Source organism: Pelophylax lessonae, assembly GCF_965119305.1.
Source record: "Pelophylax lessonae genome assembly, chromosome: 9".
In the NCBI taxonomy this organism is placed as follows: Eukaryota; Metazoa; Chordata; class Amphibia; order Anura; family Ranidae; genus Pelophylax; species Pelophylax lessonae.
This window is the reverse complement of record NC_138776.1, coordinates 265,491,797-265,500,637: the sequence shown is the minus strand read 5'-3', so window position 1 is coordinate 265,500,637 and position 8,841 is coordinate 265,491,797. Positions and strand designations below refer to the sequence as shown.

At 46.6% G+C, this 8,841-nt stretch overlaps 2 protein-coding genes across 2 annotated transcripts in view; both read right to left on the bottom strand.

The window, feature by feature from the left end:
- The window catches only part of LOC309564445 (uncharacterized protein), a 382,799-nt gene that overhangs the window by 108,839 nt on the left and 265,119 nt on the right, over positions 1-8,841 (bottom strand).
- LOC309562642 (uncharacterized protein) overlaps positions 1-8,841 on the bottom strand; it is a 124,256-nt gene that overhangs the window by 82,628 nt on the left and 32,787 nt on the right. The window lies entirely within an intron of this gene.

Genomic DNA, 8,841 nt, shown 5'->3' with positions numbered 1-8,841 from the left:
TATCCTGCTACTATAGAGGAAGTCACTAAACTTCTTTCTAATGCCCACCTAACCATCAGCCCTCTGGACCCCGTTCCTTTGTAAGCATTACGGTCACCCTACCCTATCCTTTACTTGTACTCACATCTTCAATCTCTCCTTCTTTACTGGTGTCTTCTTCATCACAATAAAGCATGAACTGGTCAACCCAATACCTAAAAAGCCCTCTCTGGGCTTCACCAATTCTAACAACCTATGCCCCATCTCCTTGCTCTCTGCCAGTCTCTCCCTCCATTCAGTGTCCTCTACCCCCCTCTACCAATCCCTTCATTTTCTTCCATTCAGTGTCCTCTACCCCTCTCTACCAATCCCTTAATTTTCTTCCATTCAGTGTCCCCCACCCCTCTCTGCCAATCCCTCCATTGGCTTCCATTGTGTGTTCTCCAACCCTCACTGTCAGTCCCTCAATTGGCTTGCATTCAGTGTCCTCCGCCCCTCTCTACCAATCCCTTCATTGACTTCCATTCAGTGTCCTCCACCCCTCTCTGCCAGTCCCTCCATTGGCTTCCATTGTGTGTTCTCCAACCCTTACTGCCAGTCCTTCAATTGGCTTGCATTCAATGTTCTTCATCCTTCTCTGTCTGTCCCTCTATTGGCTTCCATTCAGTCTCCTCTGCCCTTCTCTGCCAATCCCTCCACTGGCTTCCATTCAACGTCCTCTGCCCTTCTCTGCCAATCCCTCCACTGGCTTCCATTCAACGTCCTCTGCCCTTCTCTGCCAATCCCTCCACTGGCTTCCATTCAACGTCCTCTGCCCTTCTCTGCCAATCCCTCCACTAGCTTCCACTCAACATCCTCTGCCCTTCTCTGCCAATTCCTCCACTAGCTTCCATTCAGTGTCCTCTGTCAATCCTTCCACTGACTTCCATTTAGTGTCCTCCACCCCTCTCTGCCAATCCCTACACTGCCCTCCATTCAGTGTCCTCCATCCCACCCTGCCAATCCCTCCACTGGCTTCCATCCAGTGTCTTCCACCCCTGTCTGCCAATCCCTCCACTGGACTCCATTCAGTGTCCTCCATCCCTCTCTGCCAATCCCTCAACTGGCTTCCATTCAGTGTTCTTCACCCCTCTCAGTCAGTCCCTCTATTGGCTTTCATTCAGTGTCCTCCACCCCTTTTTGCCAATCCCTCCACTGGCTTTCATTCAGTTTCCTCCACCCCTCTCCGCAGATCCCTTCACTGGCTTCCATTTAGTGTCCTCCACTCTTCTCTGCCAATCTCTCCACTGGCTTCCATTTAGTGTCCTCCACCCCCTCTCTGCCAATCCCTCCACTGGCTTCCACGCACCCAATTAATAAAATACTAAATAAAATACAAAATACTAACAACAACTTAAAGTCAACCACAACTCGGCCTCCAGCTACAACCTTGTCTTAAAATACCGACCAAACTGTTTTCTTTGCTCCTCCCAAGACCCTCTCCTCTCTAGATCCCTTTATGAGCTCCTCCGATGTTCACCTACAAGTCTTCACCAGAGCCTCTCCAACTATCTCCTATTCTATCCACCTAAAGGCGATCCCTGAAAACCTATCTCCTCAGAGAATCCAATCCTGCTTCTGTTAAATAAACTCTTATTTTACTTTCTCCATCAGCTCACCCCCCCACCCACAGTTATTACCTTTTGTATAATTTGACCCTTCCTCTTAGATTGTAAGCTCTAACAAGCAGGTCCCTCAGATTCCTCCTGTATTGAATTGTATTGTAACTGTACTGTCTGTCCTCATGTTATAAAGCGCTGCGCAAGCTGTTGGCGCAAAATAAATCCTGTATAATAATAATATTGATGTTGCTTGGTATGGTCCATGTGGGGGGTAGGGGTGGGTGGGTGACGGTCTTTCCATCCCTTTCCTGACTTTCCAAGATGAATGCTTGGAAAAAGTTGTAGGTATGGTATGGATTTTTTGGTTGGGATCGCAGGTTTAGTCCTTTCTTGTGATTTTCCCCTAAAACCAATAGCTGACCAAGGGTTTTGTATCGAATATAGGGGGTTGGGGGGGCACAAGGTTTTTTATTTTATTTTATGTTGTTTTATATGTCAGTCATCAGCCTAAATGGCACCATGAGATGTCGATTGCCTAATGTAAAAAAAAGATGTCTTTTCATGTACAGAAGTCAAACTTTGTGATATGTTTTTGTCTAATTACATTTTTTTTTTTTTTTGCTCATTTAGTAATTCTCCACTTGTCGACCAAACCCTTTCTCGCACTTTTTTGTTTGCAAGTGTAAACCAGTATTCTTTTCTCGAAAAAATAACTTAGAACCTCCCCAAACATTTTATACACTGCTCAAAAAAATAGAAGGAGCACTTTTTAATCGGAGTATAACATCAAGTCAGGGAAACTCCTGGGATATTGATCTGGTCAGTTAAGTAGCAGAGGGGGTTGATAATTCGTTTTAGCTTGCTTTGGTGGGAATGAAATTAACAACAGGTGCACTAGATGGGAAACAATGAGACGACTTCCAAAACAGGAATGGTTTCACAGGTGACATTTTTTTCCCGACTCCTCTTTTCTTACTGTTTGTCACTTGTTTTGCATTTGGCTAGGGTCAGTGTCACTACTGGTAGAATGAGGCCATACCTGGACCCTATAGAGCAGGGTTTCTCGTAGAATGAGGCCACACCTGGACCCTATAGAGCAGGGTTTCTCGTAGAATGAGGCCACACCTGGACCCTATAGAGCAGGGTTTCTCGTTGAATGAGGCCACACCTGGACCCTATAGAGCAGGTTTTCTCGTAGAATGAGGCCACACCTGGACCCTATAGAGAAGGGTTTCTCGTAGAATGAGGCCATACCTGGACCCTATAGAGCAGGGTTTCTCGTAGAATGAGGCCACACCTGGACCCTATAGAGCAGGGTTTCTCGTAGAATGAGGCCACACCTGGACCCTATAGAGCAGGGTTTCTCATAGAATGAGGCCACACCTGGACCCTATAGAGCAGGGTTTCTCGTAGAATGAGGCCACACCTGGACCCTATAGAGCAGGGTTTCTCGTAGAATGAGGCCACACCTGGACCCTATAGAGCAGGGTTTCTCATAGAATGAGGCCACACCTGGACCCTATAGAGCAGGGTTTCTCGTTGAATGAGGCCACACCTGGACCCTATAGAGCAGGTTTTCTCGTAGAATGAGGCCACACCTGGACCCTATAGAGCAGGGTTTCTCGTAGAATGAGGCCACACCTGGACCCTATAGAGCAGGGTTTCTCAACCACGGTTCCTTTTTGAGGTTGCTAGGGGTTCCTTGAGTAATGGGCATTTTCTGCCTCTCAGATAAGTTTCCAATGACACCATTGTTCCTTTTATGCCTCGTTTCCACTGAGTGGTACGGTACGGTTCAGTTCAGTACGGTTCGGAACGGTACACCTTGTGTTTCCACTGCCAATAGTACCCTTTCATGATAGGCGTGGTGTATCAGGAAAGCTGTGATAGACGATTCTCTGTCAACCAATCAAAGTTCTGCAAAGTGTAGCTCCACCCTGTTGGTACGGTACTAATGTGCTTGGTACCCCAAAGAAAGGGTCCCAAAAAAGTGGTACGGTACGGTTCGGAATTAGGGTACCATTCACAATGGAAACTGCATAAATAGCGTAACGTACCGAACCGTACCAGAAAGCTCAGTGGAAACGAGCCATTAGCTATCTGTAAGGGGGTAATTCTTCCCAATGATGACAAGAGTATGGAGCATTCTTCCCATTGACTGTCTCATGTTTCATGAGTTGTAGATTTTTAATTTTTAGTAGGGGTTCCCCGAGACCAGAAATTTATTTCAAGGGTTCCTCTGTGTTGAAAAGATTGAGAAAGGCTGCTATAAAGGTTGCACAGGCAGTCCAACTCTTCCAGGATGGCACATCAATAAGTCCCATTGCCAGAAGGTTTGCTGTGTCTCCCAGCACAGTCTCAGGAGCATGGAGGAGATTCCAGGAGACAGGCAGTTACTCTAGGAGAGCTGGACAGGGCCGTAGAAGGTCCTTAACCCATCAGCAGGACCGGTATCTGCTCCTTTGTGCAAGGAGGAACAGGATGAGCACTGCCAGAGCCCTACAAAATGACCTCCAGCAGGACACTGGTGTGAATGTCTCGGACCAAACAATCAGAAACAGACTTCATGAGGGTGGCCTGAGGGCCCAACATCCTCTAGTGGGCTCTGTGCTCATTGCCCGGCATTGTGGAGCTCGGTTGGCATTTGCCATTGAACACCAGAATTGGCAGCTCTACCACTGGCACCCTGTGCTTTTCACAGATGAGAGCAGAGTTCACCCTGAGCACGTGACAGACGTGGAAGGGTCTGGAGAAGCCGTGGAGAACATTATGCTGTCTGTTACATCGTTCAGCATGACCAGTTGGGTGGTGGGTCGGTGATGGTCTGGGGAGGCGTCTCCATGGTGGGACGCACAGACCTCTACAGGCTAGACAATGGCCCCCTGACTGCCATTAGGTATTGGGCTGAAATCCTTGGACCCATTGTCAGACCCTATGCTGGCGCAGTGGGTCCTGGGTTCCTCCTGGTGCATAACAATGCCTGGCCTCATGTGGTGAGAGTATGCAGCCAGTTCCTGGAGGATGAAGGAAATGATACCACTGAATGGCCTCCACAATCGCCTGACCTAAATCCAATAGAGCACCTCTGGGACATTATGTTTCGGTCCATCGGACGCCGCTAGGTTACACCTCAGTCTTTTCAGGAGCTCAGTGATGCCCTGGTCTAGGAAATACCCCAGGACACCATCCGTCCTCTCATTATGTTACACTGAGTATATCGATGTCGAACATGTCGCACTTGAAATTGCGCACACTCGTGGAATGGCGACTACCATATTTAAAAATCTCCAGAGGCAACGCTTTAAAATTTTTTACAGGTTACCTGTTTAGAGTTACCAAGGAGGTCTAGCGCTAGAATTGGTCTAGTTTGTGGCGATAGATGAGTGGTGTGAACATCGTTTACGTGACTTACATATGCGTTCCCTTTTGTGTGTACCTACTGACACCATTGATCTCTCTAGCTATCTGTAAGAGGGACAATTTTTCCAAATGACCACAAGCGTAAGGAGCATTTTTCCTCAAATAGGGTTCCTCCAGAGGTTGCTAGGGTTTGCCTGAGCAATGAGCAATTTCTGCCTCTCCAAGAAGTTCCCACCGGCACCATTGATCTCTTTAGCTATCTGTAAAGGAGTATTTCTTTTCAAATGAGCAGAAGTGTGAGGAGCTTTCATCCTCAACTAGGGTTCCTCCAGAGGTTGCTAGGGGTTCCTTGAGCAATGAGCAATTTCTGCCTCTCAGATAAGTTCCCACTGACACCATTGATCTCTGTAACCACAAGTGTAAGGAGCATTCTTCCTCAACCAGGGTTCCTCCAGAAGTTGCTAGTGGTTCCTTAACCACTTGCCGACCGCCGCACGCCGATCTACGTCGGCGGTCAGCCCCTCACAGGCAAAGTGACGTAGGACTACGTCACTAGCTTGTGAGGGTCTAGGGAGCGAGCGCGCGCCGCCGGAGGCGCGCTCCCGCGTGGTCACGGACCCCCCCCCCCGCGCGTGTGACCGGCGGACCCGATGTCCGCCGGTCACTCTGCGATCGGCGGGGGAGAGGGAGAAAGTCAGGCAGCTTGTGTAAACAAGCCACCTGTCATTCTCCCCTTTGTATGAGAGCTGATCATATGGATCTACTATGTGTCCTTACAGCTGAAGCCACAGCCAATCACAGTAAGAATCACGCCCCTAGGGACACACACAGCCCCTCCCTCTCAAATAAAGTTAACCCCTTCACTACCAGTGTATTTTTACAGTAACAGTGCATATATATAGCACTGATTACTGTAGAAATGTCACTGGTAACCCCAAAAGTGTCAAAAATGTCAGTCAAGGGTCCGATCTGTCCGCCGCAATGTCGCAGTACCGCAAAAAAAATCGCAGATCGCCGCCATTACGCGTTAAACAAAAAAATGACAAAAATCTTTCCCTTAGTCAGTAAACGCAATAACTTTTGCGCAAACCAATCAAAATACGCTTTTTGCGATTTTTTTTTTTTTTTACCAAACATAGGTAGCAGAAAACTAATTGGCCGAAAATGTTAAAAAATTTTGATTTTTAAATTTTTTTTGGGGGGAATTTCATATAAAAAAATGTGAAAAATATGGCTATTTTTGCAAAATTTACGCTCTTTTTTTGTTTATAGCGCGTGATCAAAAAATCACACAGGTGATCAAATACCGCCAAAAGAAAGCTCTGTTTGTGGGAAAAAAAGGACGCCAAATTCGTTTAGGTACAGCATCGCACGACCGCGCAATTGTCCGTTAAATTCACGCAGTGCCTAATCGCAAAATACCCCCTGGTCGTTTAGCAGCCAAATCCTCCGGGGCTTAAGTGGTTAAGCAATTTCTTCTTCTCTGATAAGTTCTCATGGTTCCTCCTGTGGTTGCAAAGGGATTCCTTGAGCTATGAGCAAGTTCTGCCTCTCAGATAAGTTCACACTGACACCATTGATCCGTTTAGCTATCTGTAAAGGGATAATTCTTCCTAATGTCCACAAGCGTAAGGAGGATCCTTCTTCTCACTGACCATCGCACTAACGTACAATGAGTTGTAGATATAGTACATTTTACCAGGGTTTCCCTGAGACCAGAAAGTCTTTTCAAGGGTTCCTATGTGTTAAGGAAAGGCTGTTGTAGACTAAAGAACCCATGTATTGGGGTACAGTACTTGACTGTTCCCCTAGAGGTTGCTAGGGGTTCCTTGGGTGATGAGCAATTTCTGCCTTTCAGGTAAGTTCCTACAGACACACAGATCATTTTAGCTATCTGTAAGGGGGTAATTCTTCCCAATGACCACAAGTGACCACCATTCTTCCTCAACCAATGGTTCAATTGAACTCTAGGGTTCCTCCAGAGGTTCCTATTTCTGCCTCTTCGGTTCCCACTGACACCGTTGATCTTTTTGGCTATCTGTAAAGGGGTAATTCTTCCCAATGACCACATGTGTAAGAAGTATTGTTCCTCAACCAGAGCTCCATGGAACCTATGGGTTCCTTCAGAGGTTGCTGGGGGTTCATTGAGCAATGAGAAATTTCTGCCTCTCAGATAAGTTCCTCTGACACCAATGATCTTTTTCGCTATCTCTAGGGGGATAATTCCACCAAATGACCACAAGTGTAAGGAGCATTTTTCCTCAACCAGGGGTCCATGGAACCTTAGGGCTCCTCCAAATAAGTTCCCATTGACCTCATTAGCTATCTGTAAAGGGGCATTTCTTTTCAAATGACTACAAGTGTGAGGAGCATTTTTCCACAACCAGGGTTCCTCAAGAGGTTGCTAGGGGGTCCTAGAGCAATTAGCAATTTCTACCTCTCAGTTAAGTGCCTAGTGACACCAATGATCTTCTGAGCTATCTGTAAGGGAGTAATTCTTCCCAATGACCACAAGCGTAAGGATCATTCTTACTCAACTAGGGTTCCTCCAAAAGTTGCTAGGGGTTCCTGGAGCACTTAACTGAGAGGCAGAAATTGCTAAGTTCCCAGTGATATCATTGATCTCTTTAGCTACTGTATCTATAAAGGGGTATTTCTTTTCCAATCACCACAAGTGTGAGGAGCATTCTTCCTCAACTACGGTTCCTCAAGAGGTTTCTAGGGGTACCTGGAGCAATTAGTAATTTATACACCTCAGATAAATTTCCTGTGACACCAATGATCTTTTTAGCTATTTGTAAGGGGGGGTAATTCTTCCCAATGACCACAAGCGTAACTAGCATTCTTCCTCAACCAGGGTTCCTCTAAAAGTTGCAAGGGGTTCCTGGAGCCCTTAGCAATTTCTGACTCTCAGATAAGTTCCCACTGCCACCATCAACCATTTTAGCTATCTGTAAGGGGGTAATTCTTCCCAATGACCAAACGCATTAGGAGCATTCTTCCTCAACTAGGGTTCCATGGAGCCCTAAGGTTCCTCCAGAGGTTCCTTGAGCAATGAGCAATTTCTGCCTATCAGATAAGTTCCCACTGACACCATTGATCTCGTTAGCTATCTGTAAGGGGGTAATTCTTCCCAATAGTCCAGAAGCGTAAAGCCTCGTACACACGCAACGATTGTTGGCCGTGAATTTTCGGCCAACGACTGATCTGCCGATTTTCGGCTTGTTAGTATGATGATTCCGACAACCGACTGCGACTTTTCGGCCGAACAAAATCTGGTGCGCTTGCTATAAAATTTTTGTTGGCCGTCAGAACGTCCGATTTTCCATCAGTCAGTACAGATTTCGGCAGACGAAAATCAGATGAGCAAGACTGGGCAAGACTGACAAAGAAAAAAACACACGGAAAGTAAACCAGGACATGACATCACTTCTGAAGTTGGTTGTTGTTGGCCGAAAAAATGTGTATGCAGTCTAGAGCACATTTCAACAAACACAACACTGGACAAAAGTCGGCCGATCGGTCGGCCAACAATCGTTGTGTGTGTACGAGGCTTAAGATCATTCTTCCGACTGACCATCACATTATTGTACCATGAGTTGTAGATTTAGTACATTTTTAGCAGGGGTTCCCTGAGATCGGAAAGTTATTTTAAGGGTTCCTCTGTGTTGAGGAAAAGCTGCTGTAGACTGAAGAACCCATGTCTTGGGGTACAGTACTGGGCATGGGCAGATTAGGAAACAACTGGGTAATCGGAAACTACCTTCAGGTGATTGGATCCTGGCAGAAAAAAATTGTGATAACCCCCCCCCCCCCCCCCATAATCCCTCACACTCCCAGGAATCTTTATTCTGTAACAAGCAACTGTGACAACAGAGAAGGGGGAGGGTTTCCGGAGTCC